This window comes from Canis lupus, chromosome 19 (assembly GCF_011100685.1).
Source record: "Canis lupus familiaris isolate Mischka breed German Shepherd chromosome 19, alternate assembly UU_Cfam_GSD_1.0, whole genome shotgun sequence".
NCBI lineage: Eukaryota > Metazoa > Chordata > Mammalia > Carnivora > Canidae > Canis > Canis lupus.
Genome location: NC_049240.1, coordinates 51,254,552 through 51,269,594, shown reverse-complemented (window position 1 = coordinate 51,269,594; position 15,043 = coordinate 51,254,552). Strand labels below are relative to the sequence as shown.

General features: G+C 39.5%; 1 pseudogene; it reads right to left on the bottom strand.

Moving 5' to 3' along the window:
- Positions 1-1,471: 1,471 nt before the first annotated feature.
- Positions 1,472-1,901, bottom strand: LOC106560057 (annotated as a pseudogene).
- Positions 1,902-15,043: the final 13,142 nt, after the last annotated feature.

Sequence of the window (15,043 nt, the reverse complement as noted above, 5' to 3'; positions counted from 1 at the left end):
TTTTAAAAACCACACATACTGGATTTGATGAAAGAATGTAATTTCCTCATGCAAATGGAGAAGCGAATGTTTGACTTTTGAGTAATATCTTGCTCTCTTTACGAGGAGTTGTCCAGCTGTCTTTTGCTAGGAGACGTAGACTTCTAGTTGCTGAATCTCTGTCAGCCCTTTTTTCTATACACAGTGCTCAGCCTTAGATCACGTAGAGACAATTTTAAATCTTCTTTAAGTACTTCCTGAGGTTTTAGCACCTTTCAGTGCTAGTTTCTAAAGAGCTGCTGCTGTCACCCGAGTGTTAGCACTGAGCTAGCCACCATAACGTGAAATCTGATGTGTTGAAGAATCTTCTCATTTGAGGCACATCACGAGTTGTGTCATGTTTCTAACTACTAGAAAAAATGTAAATATACATATTGGGCAGGATGTCAGCGAAGATAAAAGATGTGTAGTGGAGAAACCAAAGAATGTGAATGTGTACCTTCGTACCTGTTGGTGCTGAAGTCCTGATTTGCCTCTAAATTCAACTTCATTGCCTTCCCTCTGGTATGATTGAACCTCAATATTTTATTTCTCTTTTACAACATTCTCTTTAAAAAAGAACCAAGATACAAAATGTTTTTAAAATCCTAAAGTTTTATATGAATTTCAGTTTTCTCTGAGGCGTTAATTCTGATATAAAACCAGTGAAACTTCAGCTCGAATAACGTGAGGTATTGAAATCTTAAGGGACTTCTGTGTGTGTTGAGAGATGCTGGCAATTGGAATATTCTCATCAATAGGAGGTTTCTGTTGGCTCTAAATGTGAATTACTTATGTAAATGTCCCTTTAGAATCTGTTTATAAGGTAGAGAGCTTAGGGGATATTGGGAAGAATATTGCCTTGTTTTATAGACGTTCTGATTTGCTAACACACTTGAAGTTTCAATTCAAAAGTCACTCATGTAACTTCTTTTTTTTATTGATATGATTTTTGTCAAGTTTCAGATAACTTACTTACGTTTCCCAAGAACCTTTCCTTGTGTCTGGGGTATACTATGACATTTACCCTCTTCCTTTTTCTTTTCTGGATAATTTTTTGGACATAGTGCATCTTTCAAAGAAAGAAGACAGAGAAGAGGTGAAACCAATCCCTGGTCTATTCACATGGCCAGCAGAAGAGCCAAGGAAGCTCCCTCTACTATTTTCTAATTGACCAAGATAGAGGAATTCTTTAATAAAAAGGGCTCTAATTTTATTTCTGGAATTATTTGATTATCTCAGTTTCCTGATGCAAATTGATATCAACTCAATAAGCAAGAACTTGGAACAATCTCCCATCCTTTTGTGCAGTGGGAGTACAGGGCAGCTGGTAGACCACAGGGACAGGGCTGGGGAGGTTTGTTTGTTTGTTTGTTTTTCGTTGTAGCAGTTTGTATAGTGAAGGTTGTATTTTAGATTACTTTTTTTTTTTTTATTTTAGATTACTTTATCCCTAAATCTTCTCAGTTGTTGCTTCTCTATACTTGCCCTTTTCTTTTCCCATCTGACAAGTTTTGGCTTTACATTCAAAGACCTCCCTGGGTCTGTCCAGTGTTAGCCTGGTGATAAAACCACCTTGCAGGGCCCAGTGCCCACACAGGCAGCTGTGGGATTGACTTCTCCCATCGCACAGGTTCAGGGTAGATGACACACTTCTTTCTGTAAACTTGGACAACTTTGCCAATTTGCTGACCTTTGTAGTGTCCTCATACAACCTGAACTTTATCATCCTTTCAGATGGACACGGAGAGAACATTGTACTTCTGTCTCAGCTCTTTGGAAAGAGGGAAAGACGCAATCTTCCTGCAAATGTGGGAAGGTCAATTGAAATGCCTTTTATGGCTCTTGCCCTGGTCAGAAGTCACAAAGGGATTGAACTTCATTTTGGCTACTGCTGCTTCAACAATGGCCATACAAGGGGGGAAAAGATGGTGCTTTCAGAGCAGTTTCTCTACCTACAATCTCTTGGTTTGCATGAAGGTGCAATTCTGGCTTTCTAATCTGTGTCCAGCCTTTTGCCTGGCCTATCCAGTATTTTTTCTTCTAAAAGCTAGGGCTTAGAATTTTAACACACTTGGAATCCTAGTCAGACACTTAGTTGCCCTCCTTTTATTTATTTTTAAGATTTTATTTATTTATTCATGAGAGACACAGAGAGGCAGAGACACAGACAGAGGGAGAAGCAGACTCCTTGCAAGGAGCCCTATGTGGGCCTCGATCCCAGGACCCCGGGGTCATGCCCTGAGCCGAAGGCCGATGCTTAACCACTGAGCCACCCAGGAGCCCCAGTTGCCCCCCTTTGAAATGAAGGTTTGCTTTCATCGTTTTTATTGCTGTTGTTGTTGTTTTTTTAAGTTTAAAGAGGCATGTTTTAGTCATATCAGAAAGAACATGGACTCTGGAGTCAGGCATGTCAGTATTGGAACCCATATTCCCCATGTACTGACTTTTTCACTTTTTAAACTAGTTATATAACATTTGTCTGCAAGTTGCTTATAATAAGATCTGCTATGAAAATTCCTTGAGTTCATGCTTGTAAAGTACTACCCATTACCTAATAGATGGCGAGCACTCTATGCATATGAGTTTCTTTTAAATTTTTTAAATCTGTTGAGGTATTCTAATGCCCATGTATTTTGGTGAAAGGCTTTATGTTAAAGAATAAAAAATATACACTTTCATTTATTTATCAAATATTTGTTGTGTATATTTTAAATGCCAGAAACAGATTTAAAAGCTGTGTATATGTAGTAAATAAAACTGAGAATATTTAAGAAATACTAAGTTCATAGAAGATTTGCCTTCTTATGGGGAAGATAGATGATGAACAAAATAAACATGTGAAATATATGATTTGTTGAATGATAGTAATTACTATGGGAAAGGGTTGTACCCTGAACAGATAATGCTTGAGCAGAGACTTGAAGGAGATGAGAGAGTGAGCCATGTGAATCCCTAAGGTGAGAGGTGGCAGGTATGTTATCCCAAAACAAGAAGGTCAGTGTGTCTGGAATGGAGTAGGAAATGTGCCCAGACAGATAGCAGAGGCTGTATTATGTGGGACCATGTAGGCTATATGTAAGAACTCTGGGTGTCACTCTGAATGAAAATGGAGCTAGGAGAAGGGTTTGAACAGAGAAATGACATGATCGGACTAAGGTTTAAAAAGGCAGCACTCAGGCTGCTCTATTAAGAAAAGACTATCAGATGGATGAGAGCAAAGGCAGAGGAGACCAATGAGGAGACTACTATAGTGATCGTAGTGACCTGGACCAGCACAGAAGGTAGCAGAGGAAGTTGTGAGAAGTGATTGGAATCTGTATATATTTTGTATATAGGGTTGACATAACTTTTTGAAGGATTTTCGTTAAGGTATGACAAAAAGAAAAAGAGAGATGAGTAAAAGATGGCCCCAAGTTTTGGGGCCCAAGAAACTGGAGTTTCTAAGAGAATAGAACTGGAACATGAACATATTTGCAGTGAGGGTAAAGAAGGAGATCCAAAGTTTAGATTTGGATATGTTAATTTTAAGATTAAAATACCTATTAGGCTTAAAAGTAGAAAGGTTCATTAGTCCTATAAAGTCATAAGACTTGGATGAGAACTACCAGGGAAAGAGTATAAATAGAGACAAGTTACACAGAACTCTAGGAATGAGCGAGTTTGCACAGAAAGCAGGCAAAGTCATTTCTACACTAGAGACACTAAAACCTTTAAAAAGAAGCCTAGAGGAAACATTAATAAACTTAGAAATGGCTTATAAATATATCAAATTTAGATAAGTGGAGTAATAGAACTGGAAAGTGATGGCCAGTGTTTTTAGGAAGTAGAAAACCATGCAGCTAGTTTAGAAATGGTTCATGAAAGAGGTGAGCCTCTTTCGATCCAAGTTTAGGAGGAAGAGAACATGGATTTGTAGGAAGGAGACAGTTTCAAAATTGAGAATGGCTCACTAGCCACTAGATTAGTAGGACTAGTTTTTTGGTGAGTGAATCATTTCTTCCTCATTGTATCACTCAGGATTCTAGGAACAGATGGCTCATTCAAAAGGAGCAATTTAGGAGAATATAGATACTGAGCTACTTTATGCAGTTGTAAGCAGAGTTAAACCAGTAAGAAGGGCCTGGCTCGACTGCATGATGGATCTGTAGGTCCAGGGAAGAGGCAGGGCACCTATGGCTATAATTATAGGACAGGACAGCTGACAGGAGCTGTGGCCCTCAGTGGAGGATCACAGGAACTGCCAACCTGCAGTCTGGCATAGAGAGAAGCAGGGGAGTAAATACCCAACTTCATTGTCCTATCATTGTCTGATGTCCTGCTGGAGCCTCTTATAGGTGGGGTTTAGTAAAACACTATAGGGCAAGCAAGTCTAGCGATATGATCCATACAAATCAATCTCCTGGGGTACAGATCAGATGGGGAAGGATGGGAAGTGGATCCAAGGCACACACCGAGACCATTCAGTACACTTGTTTCCATAAAAAAGTTTGTAATAAGGTTCTGTGAAAAGCCAAAGGATGAGAATTTCAGCACCAGAAGACCTTTGAATAATTGTAAATAGAATCATATACTCCCAATCTCTAATGTTAGTTCTTAAAAAAAAAAAAATCATGCATCTTTGTTTCCCTTTTCTTTCCTTTTTTTGGCATTATTGTTTGGTTTATTTGTTTTTTTTGGCAAATTTCTGCCCCTGATTGTTGTTCAGCATTTATACACCTTAACTTGCTACTTTCCATTTAAAAATAACCTGCTTCTATGGGACACCTGGGTGGCTCAGTGGCTAAGCATCTGCCTTTGGCTCAGGTCATGATCTCAGAGTCCTGGGATCCCCTGCATGGAGCCTGCTTCTCCCTCTACCTGGGTCTCTGCCTCTCTGTGTGTCTCTCATGAAGAAATAAATAGAATCTTTAAAAAAAAATCAGATTCTAAACTGGGTACTAGGTTTTAAGTTTTAAGCAATACAAAGGCTTGGTTGGCTACAGCACTGTGCAGATAGTTTATGTCTTCAATATCAGTACCGTAGCTTAACTTTTCTTCTTGTTAGTTGTAATTGGATAACTTGTCACTAGAGATAGGGAGTTAAAAGTCTCATGCTAGCAAAATAGTCACTCTCTAAATTGTAATTTTTCCCATTCCATACACTGTTTCTTGTTGACTCCAGTATTTGCAACCAATCTCCTTATGACTTTAAAACCTTCTTGCCATGGACATCTAATGAACATATTCAGGCCAACTATGTAAATAGAATTAGTAAGATAAGATAGAGACTAAAGAAACATATCAGAAAATTACAATATTAAGAATGTGTAAAGTTATCTTGAAAATTATGTCAGAACAAACTTCATAACCTATTAAGAGTATGCAAATTATTTGCAAAGAACCATTATTTTCTCCCACGTGCATGTAGCTTTTGTTAAGGATTGCTAACTCTCCCCTAATATTGATTTGCTCCTTCTTTCTTTAGTATTAGAACCTTCAACATTTAGCTGAGCATCTGGCCATCCAGATAAAGACTATATTTCCCAGCTACTCTTGCTGCCATATATTTTAGGATCTGACCAATGGTGTGTGAGTAGAATCCAGCCACATTGGTGAGAGCTGAAAAAGCCATCTTAGACCAGGGAATGAAAGCCATGTCTTGAGAATGATAGAACAACAAAGTAGAAAGTGCCAAGTCCTCAGGACCGAGGAGCTGCCACACAACCCCTGGACTGTTTGTGCTCCAGCTCTTATGTGAGAAAGAAATCAGTGTCTATTCATCTGAGCTATAATTTTTTTGGTCTTTGTGACAGCAGGCAGACTTATCTTCCAGTCTACTCATGGCCCTTCTAATAGAGGCCAGTGTGTAAAAGTACCCTAGTGGTTGTCTCTTAATATCTGCTGATAGAGAATATACATAATGACAAAGAGGTATTATAAATACAAGAAGACTTTAAATGGATTTTTATTAATTCCAGCTGCGTACATTTGAAAAATGATAGTACTTAGGTGAAATGTATTGCTTAGTCACTCTCTTGTTAATGCTTGGACTGACATGTGGATTTAAGGACTTGTCAGACCCCTTCCCCAAACTTCTTTCTGAAGTCCATGGCCTTAGGCCTTAGATTTAAAAATGAGGATAGAATAGGAACCAGCTCAGGAGAGGTTACATAGAATAGGATCCATTTCAGAAAATCTGAAATGCGGGGTTAACTGTTGTCTAAAACAGGTAAAAAGAGAGGTGAGGACCAGAGGTCCAGCATCTAGTGGACATTGTGGGAACTTCCCCAACATTACTTTGCCACTTCCCCATCGCATAGCAGCCATCCCCCTTGGAGGGGTATACTGTGTTGAATAGTGTCCCTCCCAGATTCATGTTTCACTTGGAGCCTATGAGTATCACTGTATTTGGAAATAAGGTCTTTGCAAATAAAATCAAGTTAAGATGAGGTCATGCTGGATTAAGGTGGGCCTTGATCCAGTGACTGGCGTCTTTATAGGAAGAGGGAAATTTAGATATGGACACATAGACAATCATCATGTGAAGACAGAGGCCAAGATTGGAGTTATGCTACCATAAACCAAGGAACACAAAGAACGGCCAGCAACTAGCAGAAGCTAGAAGAGGCAAGGAGTGATTCTTCCCTGGAGCCTCTGGAGGGAACATGGCTCAGCCAACAGCTTGATTTAGAATTCCCAGCCTCCAGAATTATAAGGGAATAAATTTTTGTTGTTTTAAGCCACCCAGTTTGTGGTACTTGGTTATGGTAGCCACAGGAAACTAATAGAGGGGGGTTGACAATGCCCTCAACTGTACATTGAGATTATATTCAGTATGTTTCACAACCAGGATATGATCCATCCAAACAGGAGAGATGCCTGCTGCATTGCTAGAGCAGGGACCAGATGGATCCTCACTTTGCAGATGTTAACTTTGTAGTTGCTGGATACAGGTAAGTCAGGAGGATGCCAGGATGGATTGTTGAGGCAGTGAGGAGCATGTAGTGGGTCACAGAGCCTTGGCTACTTATCATCTGGTTTAGGAGCATTTCAGTATTTAAAAAAAAAAAAAAAAAAAAAAAAACCAAACCTATGTCAGTGTGTGCTAAGCACTTGGTTTGGTTGGTCTAAACCAATATGTCTTTCCTTCTTGCCATTGCAGATAGTTCAAGAGGAGTCCAAACTGGGCCAGTCAGAATGAAGCTCAGGCTTTCCTTCTCTGGGTAGGAGAGAGGATGCCCTGTCTTGAGGAGATGTGAATGGGAAAGGAGGTGACCCTCGTTGCTGTGAACTAAAATTTTGTAACCTGCCCTTGTAAAGCCTAAGGGGACAACCAATAATCAAAGAAGGGAAGAGCTGAGACAACTGCAGCCAAATCACCTGGCACTCTGGTCATTTGCAGCTGAGTCTCTGCCTTCCTCTGGACTATTAGTCACATGAGCCAACAAATTCTCTTTATTGTTTATGCAAGTTTGGGTAAGATTTTCTTTTGTTTACGACTAGAAGAATCCTAACTGATACGGCCTCTGTGACTTTCTTAGCAGATATTTATTAGGGCCTCTCCTCTGAAACATTTTATTTTGATGTCTGCTAGGGTAATTATTTTGCAATTACCTTTTACGTTTGTGTTCTGTTAGTAAATGAAACACTAGCCAAGCTTCAAGGAAATAGGATTTCGCCGAAAGACTATTATCATCAATTTTATACTGAATCTTTATTTTAGAATACAACCTAAAACCAAACAGACACACAAGCGCATCTGTGTGCACACACGCGCGCACACACACAACACGTACACACACCTGCTATTTCCCCCACCGCATTCCTTGCCATAAGTACTAAAAACTAACTTGAATTATAGATGCTATTGGTGGGCAAAATGGTACAAACAAATGGGAGAGGATCTAGAACCTGTGGGGGGTAGTGAAAAAATAAAGGAAAGTGTTAACTCAAAGAAGAGTGGCTTTGTGAATGAACTCCTCTTCTATAAGAATAATTCCAGAATAAATCAAATGGTAGTGCAAGGGCCAGTTTAAATACAGAGGCTAGCAAAGGAATGGAGATGGAGAAAGATGAATAGAGGCAGCCAGGGAAAAATCACAAAGTTTAAACTCCTTTTCCTCTGTCTCAGTCTTCAAAATAAATCTTTGTCTTGCAATTATAGGGGCCATTTCAAAATTGGGCTAAGGAGGGGCAGACACAAAGTACCGGTGTCCTCTGTGGCCCCCTAAAAATAAAAAACTTGGGTTGATTCAATTGATTCAGATTACCTCGAATTACTGTTCATCTGTTTGTGTGCTGAATTTGAGCCTCTGCTTCATACTCCCCATGGTGGTTACTGTCTATAGATTGTTAACAATAAATATTAGAAAATGCGATTCCAGATTTAGCCAACATTTCAGTTGCCTTTGATTGACTTTGAAATTAGGATATTGCTTTCAATAATAAGGGGAAAAAAGTTTAGAAAGGAGACTGCACAAGTGCTAAAGCAGCTTTTCGTCGTGTGCAGTTCATGTTAAATTGCTGGTGTCTGAAGAATACAGAACTGAGATTTCATCAATACATGCAGTACCACACATTTCCTATTTTAGTTGCTAATTAGTATTCAGGTGTGCAGTGGAATACATGAAATTAAATGCTAATGCCGTTTCATTTGTGACTTAACATGTACAAGTTGTTACCATATGCACATTACCCTGTCAATGCACATGTATAATTGTTGTTTTTTCTCTTTGTAATCATCATATCTTCATGTATTCATTTGATTCAATCTTCTGAGGGCATGGTCTGAATAAATCTTGGATACAAATAAATGATTACTTTCTATAGCTTAGAAATGAAAATAAGAGATACCTGAGCATCATTTTTAAAAGGCTTCAGCTGAGGCCTTACTTTTATTGACGGACTAGTAGAGAAATTGTCATTTTTTTCCCCTTATTTTGTTTCACTGCATTTGTGATTAACAGCTGCAAAAATTTTGAACCGTCTAATGGAAGTAGTTTTATAAATATTGCATGCCATTTTATGTTCTTCAATTTGTACTTCCCCTTATCAAGTATTTTTATGTTAAAAAATTTCAAAGTTAATGTATGAGGAAGTAACTAGCTACTTTAGTTAGTTAGATTTCTCTTTCTTGAAGAAAATTACTATAATGGTTACTTTTGCTAAAATGCAATTACTGTCACTGTAACAATCAATCATATTTTTATATAAGAAACTTTAACAACTTTTGAATGCATTAAGAAAAGTAAATGAAAAAGACTCAGTGTGAAATAAGACTAGACACCCAAATCCCCACCCCTGACATCTGATGTGAAAAAAACTCAGCTACCTTTCCTGTAATTCACGTTAATGCCTTAGCTAAGATCACTGTAAAAGTCTTATAATGTAGTAGTAAGCAAGTATCTTAGAACGTCATTGAAAAATGCAATGTATATGCAACAACTAGTAGCTATTATTGTTTCTGGCGAATGGTTTGCTCCTAATCCGTCAGAATCTGCAATCTTTGAGTCTTGCAAATTAAACCAAAAGACATCATTTGCAAAGGTTTAGCATTGTTAGACTCCTGGAGCTGAAAATACTGCACTTGAAAAGGGAAGGTTAGGAAGTATGAACTGCATCAGTTCTTGGCTTTGAGGAGATCGCTAGTTGAACTTAGGAAAATATTTTTCCCTCAAAATATTATGCAGTCACGTGGAGACAGTATTTTTCCCCCAGAGCATCTATAATATACGCATAAAGCTGGAACACTACACATAACATGAGATTTCTGCACTGCTACTCAGAATATTATACCCCTCATGCAATATCGGAAATAGAGGACGCGGTCTGTACTGTTACTTAATAACATATGTTTTGACAGGATGAATACATTGAAAGGGAGGCATTAATCAAAACCTATAACAACAAAAACAAACAAAACAAAACCTATAATATAATAACATGTATGGGTAAACAGATTATTTTATATAGCTATTGTACTGAGTCACCCAATCAAAGCCTGGGCACATAGGCCATCCCAGCTGGGTTCTCTCTCCTTCTTCCATCCCAGACCCGCCCTCTACCCGCATGTCTGTCTCTTTCCGTTTTCCCTACAACCTTTAATGGTATCTCCTTCCAGCTAATCTCCTAAACTGGGTACAGGAGATGTATTCTGATCCCTCTCTCTTCCTTAAGTCGTTCATTCGCTGCATTGCTAGTCAGGTCCAGCCTCACTTTGGCCCCATGTCAGCCTTCTCTGAACTCACCTCAAGGTCCCAGTGTAACCAGTGTCTCTCCTTGGTCACCCACCCTCTTTCCTGCTTCCAGAGTTATTCTTTCAAACTCCTTGGCATGACACACAATTCCTGTCCCCTTTTGTCTGGTCTCACCCCATTAGTTTTCTGGGAGCTCCTCCCCACTGTGCCCTGTCCAGCCAGTGACACAATTAATCCACATAGTCCCTAACGGTGGATGCTTGCCTTTGCTTCCTGGAATATCATTTCCTAGGGCCTCTGATTAGAAAATTACTGTTTCTCCATCAAGACCCCTATCTAAAAGGCCTTCTCTGACATCCCCAGGCAAAATTCACTGCTTGCTCCTCTATGCTGTCATAGCTGTCTGGACATAAGAGGTTTGTGGCTCTGTCTGTGTTTCTCGAGCTTGCCTCTGCTACACTGGAAGCTTCTCTAGGGTAGGGACATGTCTGACTCTTTTTGGTATCTTTAGTGCTTAGTTCAGTGCATGGCAATACGGTGGGCTGTCGATACAGAGTGAATGTGGGGACAATGACTAAATCCTTTAGTACTGTTAGTTGTGAACCAACTTCAGTGTTATTTCTTATGGAGTCACATTTTGTCTGAAGCAAAACCATTAAGAAAAACAATACTTTTACGTCATGCTATAAAAATTAGCTTTTAACCAACTTACCTGAAAGTAACCTCCATTATAATGAGAGGTCATTCCTCATTATTAGGAAGCCTCTCCATTCTTATGGATTCTTTTCTTTCTTTCTTTCTTTTTTTTTTTTTTTGGTATTAAAAAATGTGAGGTGTGAGTGACCAATGAGTAGCAGCTGCACACTTGATTTGTTAATAAAACATCCCCAGCAAAGGCAACCCATTACAAGATATCTATTGGACATTGGATTTTTTTTTATTTCCCTCAACGCTAAAGCTGGCCATAAAGTTCATCTAGTGGCAATTTTTTGAATGTATTTTAAATTGAGATAGCAGCAGGCCAGTGCTATCTATAGAAAACTGCATTTGGTTCTATTGCCAATATGTGCTGCTTTTTTTTTTTTCTACACTCCGTCTGTTATCAGGTGCTTCTTTATGTCACTGTCATGCTTTCTAGAAAAGAGAAAAGGATCATAGCAAAAACATCAACATCTTCCTTAACGAAGACCCTACAATTATTTGATTTAAGTTACATTTGCATTAAACATCGGTCATTTTAATTTGGCCAGAACCCCTGTGTTATTTGAGGAGTGGTGTCTCCCTCTTCCTCTGGGTTTTGCTGGAGAGGACAGTCTCAGTGTCTTGCCAGCTTCTGCTGCAGGAGTGGGCAGGGGACCTGAGCCTGTCCAATCATAGTATCTCACCCTTCTGTCTTATGGTGTTTGGTGGGCATATGACCTAGACAAGTCCTCTTAGAATATGTGTGTGTGTGTGTGTGTGTGTGTGTGTGTGTGTATGGTGAAAGGGCTCATATTTTTTGCATCTCAAGATTCAAAGATGCACACTTGGAAATCCTGGCACTTATGTTTTCTGACATGTGATGATAGTCATTCAGAGTAGGAAAACAGGTACCTTACATACAAAGAGAAGCAGAGACGAGCATGGTTGAGAGATGTTAAGTAAACCTTAATGATACTATTTGCACTCCTGTTCCTAGCCATTCCCGAAGTGAGAGTCATCCTTAAATTTCCAGGTATATGAGCTGACACATTCCTTCTTTTCTACTTAATCTGGTTTGAATTCTTCTAACCAAAATAGTATATATCAAAGTGACGTTATGCTGAGAAAAACTAAGTGTTGTGGCTCCTTACATATGAAATGTCAGGGTTAAATAAATACAAAGTACTCACGATCTGTCACTGTATGGAAAGAAGCTTCTGGATGTGCATTCCCTGACATCACTCAGTATTTTCGACTCTAGATACTTGAAAGTTCTAGAAAATCATTTTATTTAAAATACAATATTTCAAATACTAAGCCTGTCCTCTCCACCCAAACCTGGAGGAAGAGGGAGAAGCCAGTCCTCAAAGAATAGGGGTTCTGGCTAGATTAAAATGTGTGATGCAAATGTACCTTAAATCAAATAATTTTAAGGAAGATGCTGAAGTTTACACTGCTATTCTTTTCCCTTCTTCAGAAAGCATCACAGTGACACAAAGAAGTGCCTGACAACAGGCTTTTATTTTTTTTTAAGATTTTATTTATTTATTCATGAGAAACACAGAGAGAGGCAGAGACACAGGCAGAGGGAGAAGCAGGCCCCCTGCAGGGAGCCCAACGTGGGACTCGATCCCAGGTCCCCAGGATCACGCCCTGGGCTGAAGGCTAAACCGCTGAGCCACCCGGGCTGCCCCAGACTTTTAGTTAACATATAGCAAAAGTGCTAACATGGGGTGATGGCTTTGTACCGTGTCAATCTCCCCAAATTCTCTTCCCATAATGGTTGCAGGTTAGGATTTGCCAAGACACAAAGTTGTGCAGGATTAGGCACCGAAGGACACCCATTTCTAGGTTTTGAGGATTGTGGCCGGACCAGTACTTTGGGGTTTGTGCATGCTGTCATGGATCTGCTGTTGGCCCAAGGGCATCTGCTGGACCCACGGCACCTCTGGCTGCCATCAAACTCCTTCAGCCTCTGAGAATCCAGGGTTGGGGCATGATTGGCTCTGTGGTAAAAGATGCTGGCTTATCCCAGAAGTTACCCAAATTATCAGGATGGAAGGCAGAGATTAGGTGATCTTTCAGTTTTTTTCCTAACAGGTTCTGGTTTGTCCTTGGTTGCCCCTACTTTGTGCCCACATTCTCTTCCTGACTGATGCTCAGGCTCAGTACCAGACCTGTAGGCAGCAGACGTCTATGACTGCATTCAGGCCAGCGCCTGTAAGAGTGAGCTCTTTGTGGTCTGTCGCTCAATGGTTCTGCCTGCCTGGCTCAACTCCACCTCATGGGTGGTCTGTTTCTGACATTCACTTCTGAAGCATTATGAGAGTTTATTTATTATTGGGAATCAATATTGGTGAGGTTGAAAGAATTTAGGCTTTACCCTCACTCTTCATATTCTACTTTTGCCACATGCTATCTGTATGACTCTGACCAAGTTGTTTGATCTTTTGATGCCTTAGTTTCTTTAGCTATCAAATGCGGAAGACTATATCTACCAAATGGGGTTGCTATGAAGATTTACAGGGAAATGCCATTTGTTTTGCCACTAGATTATTGTTCATTATCGCGATCCTAGCATCTACTCAAAAATCAGTATATCGTACCTACTTTACAATCTTTTCTAAATCGATGGATAAACAGGTATGTGTTTAACACATGTTGATCTCTTCTCCTCATTCTTTATTTGCAGAATTATGGTAGAGTAAGTTATTCCTCAGATAATATTTAGTTTCTTCCCCCAAAAAACCTCCAAGGGAGAAGTTTATTGCCCTGTCTCGTTAATGTCGGTCTTGGCCCTGTGACTTACCTTGGCCAGTGGGCTGTTAGAACATACAGCAGGTAGCCACTGCTCCTTCAAACTGGGCCTCTGAATGAGACCAGTAAAGCAAAGCATTTCTGGTCTAGTCTGAAGCTGACACACTGCAGCTGACTCATAGACACGTGACTAAGGACCAAAGCTTATTATTCTATGACTTGAATATTGAGGTGGTTCGTTATGGAACAATTGCTGACTGATGCAGAGGGCTTAATTATAAGATAGAGTCCATATCTATAGATTTAGCATGTAAAAAAATTAAAAACTAATTGGGTTTATGTGCCTATTATAAATTACATAAACAATGAATTTGAATAATAGTTTAGAACAGTCTTTGGCCAGATTGATCCATCCACTAACAAAATCCATGAGCACAACTCTGGTTAGAGTTCCAGCCTTGGCACTAATGCGTATTTGAAGAGTCTAAGAGTTGGTAGCGATCTTCAAAGAGCATAGGACTATGTCCTCAAGGAAAAGTGAGAATCTTCTTTTAAAATATGCCTCATCTCAGAGCTCTGCAACTGGCTCAGTATAGGGTCATTGTGTTGCTTATCTAAATATGTAGAAAGAACTCTGCTTAGAGGCTGTGGCCTTGGAGAAGAAGAAATGCAACTTCATTTCCTCACTTTTCAAAGGTGGACGATAATACTTACCACCCAATGGAATTGTGAGACCTAAGTGTAAGCATGCATACAAGGCTCTTAGCACACTGTCTGGCACATAATAAGCAGTCAATAGAAGTTAGCCCTTGTTACACTTATTACTGTGAGTGATAGAATGCTTAGGCGAGTTGCCAGGCTAATACCGCCACTCTAAGCCACTCACACGGAGAAGCGAGAGAGCATTCCAGTGTGGCTCCGTGATTGGACAGGGAGTCTCCCAGCAAGAAGAATTCATTAAGGGGACAATCTAGGAGAGCAGCATTTAGTCCTTATGAAAGAGAGAATAACGTAGATCATAATTTTTTTATAACTATTCTAATGGAGTTTTCTGGATCAGATTTCAGATTTCTTTTCCTTGGGCTAAGGAATCCAAATTCATTTGTTAACTTTGTTGTTCACCTATGAGTTGTATTGATTTTTCATATTTCTCATTTTATTTTGTGAAGACTATGGACCAGGCAAAGTCTGATTTGAGCCAACCAGGGCGGAACAATAATAGGTGGGTATAGAGTACATATTTTTCTACTTCATTTTAAGTATTCTGTTTTATTTTATCTTGCAGTATTCATTACGATCGTATCTTCCTTTATTCTTAGTCAATGATTTGGTAGGTGGCATTGACCCTATTCTTAGCACTAGACTGGGTCTTGTTTGGTTTATCAATATCTTATTGCTGTGGCCCTGGT